This window comes from Asparagus officinalis, chromosome 8 (genome assembly GCF_001876935.1).
Source record: "Asparagus officinalis chromosome 8, Aspof.V1, whole genome shotgun sequence".
Lineage (NCBI taxonomy): Eukaryota > Viridiplantae > Streptophyta > Magnoliopsida > Asparagales > Asparagaceae > Asparagus > Asparagus officinalis.
In genome coordinates this window covers 69,604,388-69,617,885 of record NC_033801.1, presented here as the reverse complement: position 1 = coordinate 69,617,885, position 13,498 = coordinate 69,604,388, and the positions used below count along the sequence as shown (strand labels likewise).

Here is a 13,498-nt window from a genome sequence, read left to right as displayed (position 1 = left end):
ATGATTCCATTATCTCATCTGACAGTGCCATCAAAGAAACTTTTTTCTCTTTTTTCTCCAATCTCTTTGACCAACCTCAAGCTTCTAGACTTTCTCCCAACTGGGGTCTTCTATACCCTAACGATAATTTTGATCTATCTTCTCTTGACCTTCCCTTCTCCCCCCCCCAAGAGATTTCAGAGGTTGTTTTTGACCTCAACCCTGACAAATCTCCGGGGCCTGATGGGTTCCCCATACTTTTCTTTCAGAGATTTTGGTCAGTTGTTCAAGCCGATGTTATTGAATTCATCCAAGGGATATATTCTCATCCTCACCTTTTACATAACATCAATTACTCCCACATTTGCCTTATACCCAAAAAAGATGGTGCATCTTCTCCTAAGGATTTTCGTCCTATTAGCCTCATCAACAGTTCTTGTAAGATCTTCTCTAAAATTTTGGCTAACAGACTTAGAAAAGTCCTCTACCTTCTTATTGATAACTCTCAATCAGCCTTCCAATCAGGTAAATCATCACTGGATTCCTTTCTCCTAGGTCATGAAATGGTTAACTTCTGCTCTTCGGGGAAAAAAGAAGTATGTGCTTTTAAGGTAGACTTCTATAAGGCCTTTGATTGTGTGAACTGGTCTTTCCTTCTATCCCTCCTTAAAGCCAGAGGTTTTGGCCCCAAATGGTGCCTTTGGATCCAATATATTCTATCCTCCTCAAAATCAGCTGTTCTAGTTAATGGCTCCCCTACCAAATTCTTTCGATGCTTCAGAGGTATCAAACAAGGCGACCCCTTATCACCCCTTCTCTTCCTTTTGGTGGCCGATGTTCTCAGTAAACTACTAAATCGTAGTGCAGCTTCGGCGGATTTATCTGACCTCAACTTGAAAGGGCAGCTAAATTCCATCAGGTCTATTCAGTTTGCGGACGATACTATTATTTTCTCTAAGGCCACCCCCTCTGATATGGCCACTCTGAATACCATCCTCTCCATTTTTGCTAACATATTAGGCCTTTGTGTTAACCCCCTCAAATCTAATCTTTTTTACCTTGGCAAAATCCCTCACAAAGGAAAAATGCTAGCAGAGATTCTCAAATGTTCAGTTGGCTCTCTCCCATTTTCATACTTGGGACTCCCCCTCAAAAGAGGCTCTCTATCCAAAAGAGAGTGGCAACCTCTTCTTGAATCGTTCACTAAGAAGCTATCGCTATGGAAAAACAAATCTCTCTCTATTGGTGGAAGGTTAACTCTCCTAAACTCTGTCTTATCTTCTCTCCCCCTCTACTATATGTCTTTTTTCAAGCTGCCATAGTGGTTAATCAAAGCCATAGACAGAATCAGAAGAAACTTCCTTTGGAGCGGTAGCCAAACTCACTCAAATATCAAATGCCTCATCAAATGGGGTAAAGTCTGTAAATCCAAAGCTGAAGGAGGTCTTGGGGTCTTAGATATTGCAAACTTCAACAGAGCTCTTTTTTCTAAATGGCTATGGAGAATTTTCGATAGAAATTCTCTCATTAGCAAAGTGTTTTTCTTTGTTTACTCCAAAGATGGGTCCAATCCTTTTTCTCATCCCATAAAGAGCACGGCTTCAAGTTTCACCAAAGACCTATCCTCTATTCATTCAACTTTTTTCAACTTGGTTAAATGGAAAATTAGGGACGGTAGAACTGGCAGCTTTTGGCATGATAAATGGTCTGCGACAAACTCCTTCTGTAGCCTATTTCCAAAAGCTTATAAGTTAGCTCTCTCACAGAGCTGCTGTATCAGATCCCAAGGTAGAATGATTAACAATGTTTGGTCTTGGCATCCTCTCATCAGAAGAGGAATTTTACCCCCAGAAAGGTCAGATCTCAACCATCTTCTCTCTCTTCTAGCATCTTGCAACATTAGCATCTCTTCGGCTCCAGACGAGCTCAGGTGGATGCTCCTCCCATCGGGGATTTTCTCAGTCAAATCCTTCTACTCCTTCGTCAATTCAGGGGGCATTAAATCTAAATTCTTCAATACGATCTGGAAATCTTCCATTCCAACCAAGGTAAAAGTTCTATTTTGGATTATCTCCAACAAGAAGCTGAACACGAAAGCAAACTTGATCCTAAAGGGCTGGACACGCGACCCGAGATGTCCTTTCTGCAAACTGGAAGTAGAAACCCATGATCACCTTTTTATTAAATGCTCATTTACTCGTGAAATCTGGTCCTACATCCTTCCCTCTCTTCCCACAATCTGCTGGCCTCAGTCCATAGAGGAGCTGATATTGTTCCATAAATCTCCCAATCTGTGCTCGGACATCAAAATTATTTGGAAGTTTCTGTTGCCTTGTACTTGCTGGTGGATCTGGTTCAGTAGAAATGCTCTTATTTTCAAGGAAAGTCAATCAAATCCTCTTCACATTGCTTCTAATATTGGGAGATATACAATATTTTGGACAGGTGCCGAGGAGGAGAGGCTCGCGAGGAGACTGCGCAGGGCTGCTTCAAAGCTTGGAATTCAGGAGCTTGCAAACAAGAATGTCAAGGCAGCTGGGGACAACCTTTCCCCATGTTCACTATCCCAGGCCACTCCATAAACTCTGTTGGATAAGGATATCTTCCCAAATGTTGGAAAACTGTTGTTGTTCACTCCTTTTACTAGTTTGTTAAGTTCTCTTGTAGGCTGCTATTATCTTTTCATGTAAGTATGTAATATGTACTTTCCTTCTGTAGTATCGCTGCGGGTTCAGTTTGGTAGGTGTCGACATATGTCCACTCCTTATCTGCTGCACTTTTACTGGTTCTACACCTAGTTTTGTGATGCTCTTTTGTAACTGCTTTTGGTTCTTAATAATATCACTATATGAGCAGGGCTTTTAACCCTGCTTTTTCAGTTCAAAAAAAAACTGACTAAAATCCCATGACCGCTACTAGTTATTTGTTAATGACTAATTGGTACTTCCAGCCTTGGATAATATTAAGGCACATATTGAATTTAAGGTTGCCAACTGTTCTAGGTGTAATGTTTGGATGATAATATTAAGCCACAAATTTAAAGCAGTTTTTGAAAAAATGGTAGTGCTGTGTGGGTCCAGGTTTTGGGAGGGCATGTTAGACTATAAAATTATAACTGTCGACTCTCTCCATAACTCAGGAGTGTTGGCGTAGTGTAAGGGTCCTTAGACGGAAGCCACAAGGAAATGATTTTTGACAAAACAAACACATAAACACGCAAAAGGATATGCCACGCTGTTTGAGGATCAAGTAAACAATGGTCCCAGTACATAGCAATTTTTTCCTCTCTATTTAAGATTCATTCCTTTTCTAGGATTAATATGTATCAGTATCCAATCTACTCTAGTGTATCTCCATACCAGTAACATTTCCTGTTTACAAATTGATTTACAAACAATTTGATACACATTGTATATTTAGGGCAAAAGAAAATCTACACAAACGGCATTAAGTTGATTAGTTAGTGGATAGATGTCTTTCTAGACAATATGATTTTTTCCAGTTATTCCATTCTTTCTGCTTACAGTCCTACTTGAAGTCTGTGTTTTGGTTGCATACATGGTGACAAAGCATATGAAAAGGTCAGGAGAAATTTTCAGCAAAAGTTTCATGTTTTATTACTTGATGAATCGGGTGGTTGTATATAGTCGTATGGAGGTTTAGCTGTTCTAGTTTTAAGGAAGGTGAATTTGGTCTGCTTGGTAAGTGGCTGCAGAAGTAATGGATTCTCCTAATTGTCATGATTTTTAAGTTGTCATTGCTTTTTATTATTAAAGTTCTGGTATACGGAGGTGGGAAGAACATACTAATGGTTCTTACTAAAATTTTTACAGAAAAATGCCCATATGTTTGGAACCTTCTAGTTTGGGGATTAGAAATAAATGCAATATGGAAAATATTTGTGGTCTGGTAATGTTAGATGGAGAGATTTTGTTCCAGTTTGCTAGAATTGAAATTTTGGGTCATACTCAGGGTGAGTGAAGGGAAGGGTAGTTTATTGGGTGACCCAAGCTCAGAACTAATTTCTATGGGGTTTTATCTAATGAGTGGAGGCAAGAAAAGTTGCTCTCCAATCTCCATACTGCAACTTTATGACTTTTTATCTTTTCAAAATAATGGAAATTATCATGTCACTTCCAAGCTTTCAAGCACTGACCAAAGCATACATATATATCATATTAATGCTTATATGTATATTCATGCTTAACTGTACTTGTAGCAAAGATCATACATATATATCATATTAATGCTTATATGTATATTCATGCTTAACTGTACTTGTAGCAAAGATATATTAATGCTTATATGTATATTCATGCTTAACTGTACTTGTAGCAAAGATATATTAATGCTTATATGTATATTCATGCTTAACTGTACTCGTAGCAAAGATTTAATGTTGGGGACTATGAGAACGACCTAGTCATCCAAGATTCTATAAAGAAAAAGTGTCAGAGTATATATAGAAAATGGAAGCATGAGTTGCATGCCTATTATCTTGGTTTAATAGAAAAGGGAGTACCTGATCCCAAGAACCATCCACCGAAGTGTGTGGATCCCAATGATTAGGTATCGATGATCGATGTGTGGCAAACTGAAGAATGAAAGGTATAGATCTCAAATCACTTTATTAAATTATCATGTTAATTTTGGAATCCTGTTGTTATATATTTTAATAATATATTTTATATTGGTCATTAGACAAAATCTGATAAAGCGAAGGTGAGTCGATCAAAGTTGCCCTACAATCATATATCTGGTTCCCGATCATTTGCAGCAGCGATGTCACTAATTGTAAGTTTTGCTTTATAAGTTTTTACTTTTTAAATAGACTATAAATAGTTATTAACAACCTTAATGATAAATTTATTAAATTACAGAAATCAAAAAATGATGGGCAAGTTCCCTCTTTTGCGGAATTTTACAAGGAAACCCACTACCAAAAAAAGGAAAGTATGGGTAAACGAGAAAGCACAAGATACCTATGTACGTATGTCCAATTTACTTTTGTTAAATCAATCTATACAAAAAACTTATATCTATTCATTAATAATATGGATCTTACATCTTTAAAAATGACAGGAGCGATTAGTCAACAAGACTATCGAACAATCTCAGCCCGAAGTTACATCCCCGATGAATGAGTTTGAGATCTCCATTGAGGTACTTGGAAGGAGGCCAGGTTACCTGAAGGGGTATGGGATCCACCTTCGAGGGAGTTCATCTATCATGTCTATTGCAAAGTCAGCTGAGCGAGATACTGAGGTCGTGGCTTTAAAGGAGACAGTAGCTGTGCAAACCGAACAGATTGCCTCACAAGCCGAACAGATTGCCTCACAAGCCGAGCAGATGAACGTACAAGCTGAGCAGATGAATGCACAAGCCCAAAAGATTGCTGATCTTGAGGCTTTAGTGCATCAGCTATTTGCACGTAGCCAGCCTGCAGCGAATGGTGGTAGTAAAGATTTCTCATCGAGATGAGGTCAGACTTGCATTTAATTTTTTATTATTAGACTTATTTATGGTTTCTAGATATACACTATTAAATTTAATGCTAGGAATTTAAAATTTAAACATCGACTATTTGTTATGAGTAAAGCATATGGAATCAGTTTATTTTGGTGATTACGTACTTGGTGGTGTTGGTAGATGTTCTAGAAGTTTCTTCTGACTGTTGGGTGCGATAATAAGTTTCATGTCATTTTTTCAGAGGCAAAAGGGTATCTTCTATAGATCTTATAGCTTGATATATGTTCAATGAAAGAAACTATAGGGGTGTTAAGATCACTTTTCAGGTTGACAAAGTGATCTTGATCTCTTTGTCAACCTAAATCTCTTCTTAGCTCGGGGTTGTCTGTTTCAAAGCAAAACTACATGAAACTTTGGTGTCTTATGGTGTTTACTTTTATTTTAGTTTTTCGTCGCACATTTTTCTCTTGTTTGATTGATTTATCCCAACAAAGCGAAAACCATGATGCCACACACAGAGGTTTGGAGCAGATATAGAACATTAGAAAGAATTGTACGAGTGAATGTACAGAAGATGCAAATCTACTGTAAGTACAAACCTTAGTTGGAAATTTTCATCCAAATAGGACAAGTATGTAAATTCTCCACATGTGCTCTCTGCTTTCTTCCCCTTCATATGTTTTTCTCTTTCCCAAACTTGCCCATCCTCATCTGGTGATACTCATATGGATATGAACATAAATAATAATATCATGCAAAACCATACACTTGTTTAAGACAGCAACAAAATCGCACTGATACATCCTAAAGCCATATGGAAGAACACAAGCTCTTATCCCGTGATCGATAGCAGAGATTCACTGCCAAAGTAAAAGGAAAGCTTTTGTCCCGTTCATGGTGCTGCTCTTTAGCACCCATTTCCTATCTCCTATATAAAATAAGCTACAAGTAATATTGGTTGTGGTTTGTTTCTTGGTGATGTAAATCATATCAGACTTGAGATAGCTACCATCTTATGGTTGGGAATGGTATGTATTTGTTTGTAACCAATCAAGTTTTATGAATGTAGGTGGCTCGGATGTGTATCAGATCCATTCTTTTTCTTAAATAAGAAAGGAAAAAGAAAAAAAAAAGCTACAAAATTCTGTCAAGTCTGAGTAGAGCACATTGCAATCAAATTTATTATGATAATGAACTTAGCTTGGATGATCAGAGGTTAGTTCTTTAAGGTTTCTGCCGGTGAAACTTAGTGGGTTGAAGAAAGTTACGCTTTAGCCTAAAAGAATTGAGGCAACAGTAGATCCAATTCGCTCTCCTTTTTACCTCTATTGACACATAGAAAATAAGTAAAAGTTTTTCGGTGTCGTCTAATCTTTTATGTTGAAATATTATGCTTTCTTGATAGTTTAGCATGGTTGTGATATTTCATGCTGTGAAATATCTTCATTATTTTTATTATATATTACAGACTATACTAAAAACCCCCGGTTCCCCAACTGTGAGAATTGGTTTTGTTTTGACTCTCGACATTCTCTATGGCACATAGCTACTGTAATTCCCCTTTACAAATCTATCATCTCCCCCTTATAGTCTTTCCTGGGAATTTGAATAATTTGAAACTTTTCTTTTTGGGATTGTGGCAAGCTACCTCTCTTGTCCATGGCTTCCATGACCAGGGTGTTGGTCCATAGTTAATTCTACTTTGATGGGATTTGATGTATCAATTTATTTCATGCATGATCTACTCCTGCCTCATTTGCATAACTTAAACTTTTTACTCTTTTTTGAAATTCTTATAGGGATGAAGATCTTCTTTGCCAGGGACTTGCATTAAATGATGATTTGCAGCATGTCCTATCCAAACATGATGCTCTTAATGCAGGTGTTGCTGTTCATATGTAGAAAACAAAGTCTCTTCAGGCACTTAATGAAGATATTCCTCCTCTTCATGGACAAGCACTCTGCAAGTCCTATTGCTCAAGGATTCAGGAGGCTTGTCAATCTTTGATGCCATTGGTACCTTCTGTCATCAACTATTTGTAATTAATGATACAAATTTGAGATTGTTGTTTCTAGTTTTCTTGATGTAATCTGTTTTTGAGAGACTTTATGTACTTGGGTATGCAAAAGGAAGTTTGTAAATTAACGCTTTTAGCGCTCAAGGGGAAATGGAAAAATAGACTTTTATGTTGATGTGAATGGGAGCAAATTTTTTGTGGATGTTCAGATTCAGTGTAGGCTTGTATTTGACAGAAAATATATTACTTTGGCAATGCAAATTAGTGTCGATAAGCGTCAGTAAAAGTAACACTTTTGCCGATGCTATATTTCGTCGCTAAATGTAACACTTTTGCTTACGACATATTTTGTCACCAAAAGTAATATCTTTTAGCGATGCAATCTTGCGTTGCCAAAGATGTAGTTTTTAGCGATGTTCTATTCTGCGTCGCTAAAAGCTATACTTTTGCCAACGCAATCATGCGTCGCCAAAGATAAGCTTTTTAACGACGCTCCATTCTGCGTCACCAAAAGTATACTTTTGCCGACGCATTGCCCTTTTGCCGACGCATATGAAAAAAATTCTGCATGCTTTTGCCGACATAAAATATTATGCGTCGCTAAAAGTTGTACTTTTTCCGACGGATCAAGCGTCGCCAAAAGTGTTGACTTTTACCGACGCAGTATGTTTGCGTCGCCAAATATTTTCTTTGATGCACTTTTGGTGACGCGTTAGGGACGTTACATTTTGCGTCGGGAAAGATTTTTCCCGATGTTTTTTAAACTTTTGCCGATGTTTTTCTTTCATCGGCAATGATGTATTTTGTTGTAGTGTACTAAGCTTAATAGTCGACTACACTAAGTCTACCAGACTCTATTATACTCGACTCAAAAATTTGTAGTCGACTAATAAGAACATTAGTCGGCTACTCTGTATTGACTCAATCTCTGTTAAGTTAATTCAGACTTTAGTAGTCGACTACTTCACGTAGTAGTCGACTACTAAGTCAAAACCTGCACAGGAACATGCACCAACAGCATATTTGCAAACGTTGCACGATTTTCATACTTTAACACATTATAAAACTAGTAAATATTAAACAAAAGAATCATCACCATGATTATTTAACCCTTGATTTGACCAACTTAATTTAATCCCCTTATTTGTACCAATATTTAACATAAACCCTAATTTTCGATTAGGTTAATATGAAACATGCTTGCATATTAGTCTAGAACTAATATAATTTCGTTTAATCATGATTTCAGAACCAAACATCCCAGATCCAGGGTCTAAATTATCTTGATCTACATGCAATCCCCTTTATATCAAAAATTTTAGGATTTTAAGCATGATTAAAGCATAGATCACTACTGCATAGTGGACTATTGGCGACGGACAAATCCGTCGCTAATAGTTTTAGCGATGGAAAAATAAGAATTCCGTCGCTAAAACTCCGTCACTATTACGAGGGTAGGTAAATCACTTTTTAGCGACGGATTTTCCGTTGCTAATTATCAGCGACGGATTTATAGTGACGGAATATCCGTCGTTGATTCTTGATTTTTGACGACGGTAATTTCTGTCGCTATACATTTTAGCGACGGAATATCCATCGCCAAAAGCATGTATCAGTTCACGTGTACCGTATCGGTTTTCCGTCGCTATTAGTCTTTTTAGCAACGGAAAATCCGTCGCTAAAAGTCAGCAGAATTTTTTTTAATTTTTTTTTGAAAATTAAAAATCCCTGTACAATATATTTACACAGCACAAGCACATATAACACATATTTCATTCTCACGCATATATAACACACATTTCACTTAAAACATAATAAATATCCTAACATTATAAATGTTATTTATACAGCACACCCATTGTTTTCAATGTTAAAACAAATAAAATCAGTCCCGATCATCATCATCCTCATCACCAGCTCCACCTTGTCGAGAAGTCCCAGCCTAAAAATATAAATAAAACGTTATAGAACAATACGTACATCATCAAAAACTGAATTTTACAGTAAAGTAACAAATTATAAAACAACATGGCATGACATGTAAGTATAGCAATAATAGAGTATGATGGCATATTCTTACATGTTATATGATTCGGAGAGAGTATCATGGCATATTTTTATGTATTATACGCAAGCACGCACATGTTTTTAATAATGCACGCACACACCCTAACCCCACCCGCACACACGCACGCACGCGTACCTATCTCCACCAACACGCACACACGCATGCACGAGTACCCAGCCTAACCCAATCCCCACACTTCCCCCTCCCCCACCACGGCCAAACCCAACATCAAGCACGCACATAACGACCACGACAACACAACACATGCAACACCACAACACAACAATAACAACACCTTCACCACAACCACAACAATCCCCCAACCCCACCCACCAACCAACCAAACTCCTATCCCCCACCCCCTCCCCCTCCATCATCATCATCACCACCACCACCACCACGACGAAAACACCCACCAACCAACAACATAACCAACGACCCTACACACGAACGCCCCACAACAAAACAAAATAACAACTAACTAACCAACTCACTAACCAATACAACCATCGCTACACACGCACGCACCATCAACACCACCATCACATAAAAACATTAAGTATATAATTTTGGTTTTGTGTTTCGGAGAGAGTTATAGTTTGTGTGAAACAGTTTGTATCAGTGTGCATCGGTGTGTGTGTGTGTGTGTGTGATATCATTTAGTCATATGGCATACTCATAACTAAGTAAGAATTTTATATTTAATTCATTTAATTAAAAAAGAAAAATATATATATTATCTGATCCGCCATAAACCGTCTCCTATATGCCTCCTGAGCATCAGAAGGTAGAGTCGATATGAACTGGGCGAATTCCAGCTCCCTCTGCTCCCGGCGCCTCCGTTCTTCCTCCGCCATCTGAAGTAGCTCTGACTCCCGATGCGACTGCCAATCTTCCATCGCTTTCATCCGCTGCTCCATAGTCGGGTCTTGAGAAGAACTGCATCCTGGTGGAGCTGCAGACTCGTAGGTGCTACTGGACTCGTACGGCCGATGCTCGGATCCTCTCCACCTGTATCTGTTCTTCCTACTCGGTCCAATGACCGTCTCGATGATGCTATCCTCCTCCTCTCTACTTAATCGGGTCGGAGTGTTGGAATCGACCTGAGTCTGTGATAATTGCTCCTGCACCTTAGCATGTAATTTCTCCTGTGATATACCAAAACAACCCGGTCAATTCTAACACATTTAAAATGCATTGTTATAAAAATTAAATATACAAATAAACTACTACTTACAGCCAGATACCGGTTCTGCGCTTTCTTCTCTTCATCGGCGTAATTTGGGCTCCATGAAGTCAGAATACGATCTGCAAAATGCTCAAGATCTCCCCTTCCCTATTTTATTCAAATATATCATTAACTCATAACACATAAATTATACTCAAATTGATAACCTAAGAGCTAATATATTATATACCTCAAGCGCCAATTGATGATAATGCTGGCTGAAGGATCTGGAGCCCCCGTGATGCTCGTAACTGCGGGGCGCATTGCGGTTCCTCCTTACTGTTTCAGCTTGACCCTGCAAAACAATGTTAAATAGATATAATATAGAATTTTAAACAATAAACGAAAATATATACTTTAATAATACCTGAATTTCGGCCGTGTCCCAATAATCGCAAAGTACAAAAAAATCTACTCCATCTACGCGCTCGTCAAGATGCCAGTAACGCTCCCAATCTTCTGTTCTTTGAATAAAATATTTTTTCTTCAGCTCTGACCGCCACCTCTTGAACGATAGATTGATTTGCGTGAAGCAGTAAGTCCAGGCACAAGCGTAATCGTCAAGAAAGAAAAATCGCTTCAGCATATAATGAAAAAAGAGATACAAATCAGTGTGTTAAACAAAATAATAAAATGACTAATAATTATGAGAATTAAAATAAATGACTCACACGTATATATCTCCAACAAGCCACCAGCGCATCAATCCGCTGCGACTTCCACGTCAAAAATATGTTGAAGAAATCATGTCTCGTAGCTAAAGCGGCGAGGAAATTGTTGAAAGCGTTAGCAAATGGCCTGACAGGCACGCCGTTCTCCCATCGGATCACGGCCCTCCGATGAATATCTGGGATGAGGTTCTGTGTCTTGGTACCACCGCGGCCGCGCCTAGTAGGTTGCTCGGTACCTACGAAAAAATGAAATTCAGGCGAAATATAAATCAATCAATATCGATAATACAAATTAAAATATTAATAGATAAAATATAAAAATCTATACACACCTTTCAATTCGAAGCATCTACACCTTGCATGTTCATACCTATGCTGTGCGGTAGGTCGCAAAGCATGATAAGCATCCCAATCCCCCTTCACCTTGGCCGGGTCGTGGGCTCGTTGATCTGTAATAGAATCCGGTGGTAGTGACGTAGCTTCTACAGCTGCGCTATATGGCTCATATCGGCGCTCCTCCAATGCATCTGCATGCGGAGGAGGCGACGGCGGTATCTCCGCATGTTGGGTAGGATCAACGAGTGTCTCTGCATCAGGTGGAGCATCTCCTCGTCCTGTGTCCTGTGGTGGCGAGTCATGTGTAGCAGCGATGCGTCCTGTGTAGGAAATGTTAAAAAATAATGTTAGGCTCGTATTAATAGTTTATAGAAATGTACAGATATAATAAATAAATAAAAATACCTGACGTAGAGCCATGTGCGTCGCCTCCAGAATGTCTACTAAAAAGTCTCTCAAGCGCTCTCTTACGTAATCCTTTTGTCATCTATACTTTGAAAACATAATGAGCACCCAACAAAACTATAATACATGACACAAACTGATACATGATAGCCAGTCAAACAGATAATATAAAGGCAATACTATAATACATGACACAAACTAATACATGATAGCCAGTCAAACATATAATATAAAGGCAATACTATAATACATGACACAAACTGATACATGATAACCAGTCAAACAGATAATATAAAGGCAATACTATAATACATAACACAAACTGATACATGATAACCAGTCAAACAAATACATGAATGTTCTTTTTAAATCATAACCAAGTATTGTATTATTATGATGATGTTGAGGCTCTACTCTGCGACCGTGTACGGTTAGCCTGCGACCGTGTGTGTGCCGACAAAAGGACTGTCCTTATAGTTTTATCGACTCTACCGTGGACTCGTTTTTTGACTTTACACCTTGGCTCACATATAATCGCAGGTACATCAGGGCGCCAGTGCAATTTCATCCACCAGATTATTATTTTGTGTCAAGGAAAACTCAGCAACTGTTTCGTCAGCCAAGATAACCTCTTCGTGATCTTCGTCAGACACGGCTTCATGAATGTAGGATCTAGGCGGATTCTTAAGGACAACCCATTCGTTATTTTTCATTATATCTTTGACATAAAAGCACTGTTTGGTGTGAGCAGCTAACATGTACTTTTCAGTCTGATATATTTTCTTGTTAAGATTAACGAATGTGTAACCGTAATCATCCTTCGCCTTTTTCAGCTCACACCCGTGATCTTCGTCAGACACGGCTTCATGAATGTAGGATCTAGGCGGATTCTTAAGGACAACCCATTCGTTATTTTTCATTATATCTTTGACATAAAAGCACTGTTTGGTGTGAGCAGCTAACATGTACTTTTCAGTCTGATATATTTTCTTGTTAAGATTAACGAATGTGTAACCGTAATCATCCTTCGCCTTTTTCAGCTCACACCATTGAACCTTAAACATCACATGTCTGACTTCATTATTAATCCCATAGAAAATCTCCACAATGTCTTCTAACTGACCGTAGTAATAGATTTCACCTTGTATCGGATTTAGATCTTTTGAACTAGCGTATGACAGTTGCGAGAAGGAGCAGAACACACCGCTATTTTGCGTTTGTCATCTCTCTTCGAAACAGATGGTGTTAAACCTAAAGCCGTTGATACAGTAGCCCCCATAACGCTTAACCACGTTAGAAGGACCTCTGGCATATAAACATATTT

General features: G+C 38.4%; 2 long non-coding RNA genes across 2 annotated transcripts; both read left to right on the top strand.

Moving 5' to 3' along the window:
- LOC109822324 lies at window positions 4,657-5,203 on the top strand. Its single transcript, XR_002242080.1, has 3 exons — window positions 4,657-4,773; window positions 4,860-4,965; window positions 5,062-5,203. It is a non-coding gene; the product is annotated as an uncharacterized LOC109822324 (long non-coding RNA).
- LOC109822296 lies at window positions 6,239-7,635 on the top strand. Its single transcript, XR_002242074.1, has 2 exons — window positions 6,239-6,476; window positions 7,248-7,635. It is a non-coding gene; the product is annotated as an uncharacterized LOC109822296 (long non-coding RNA).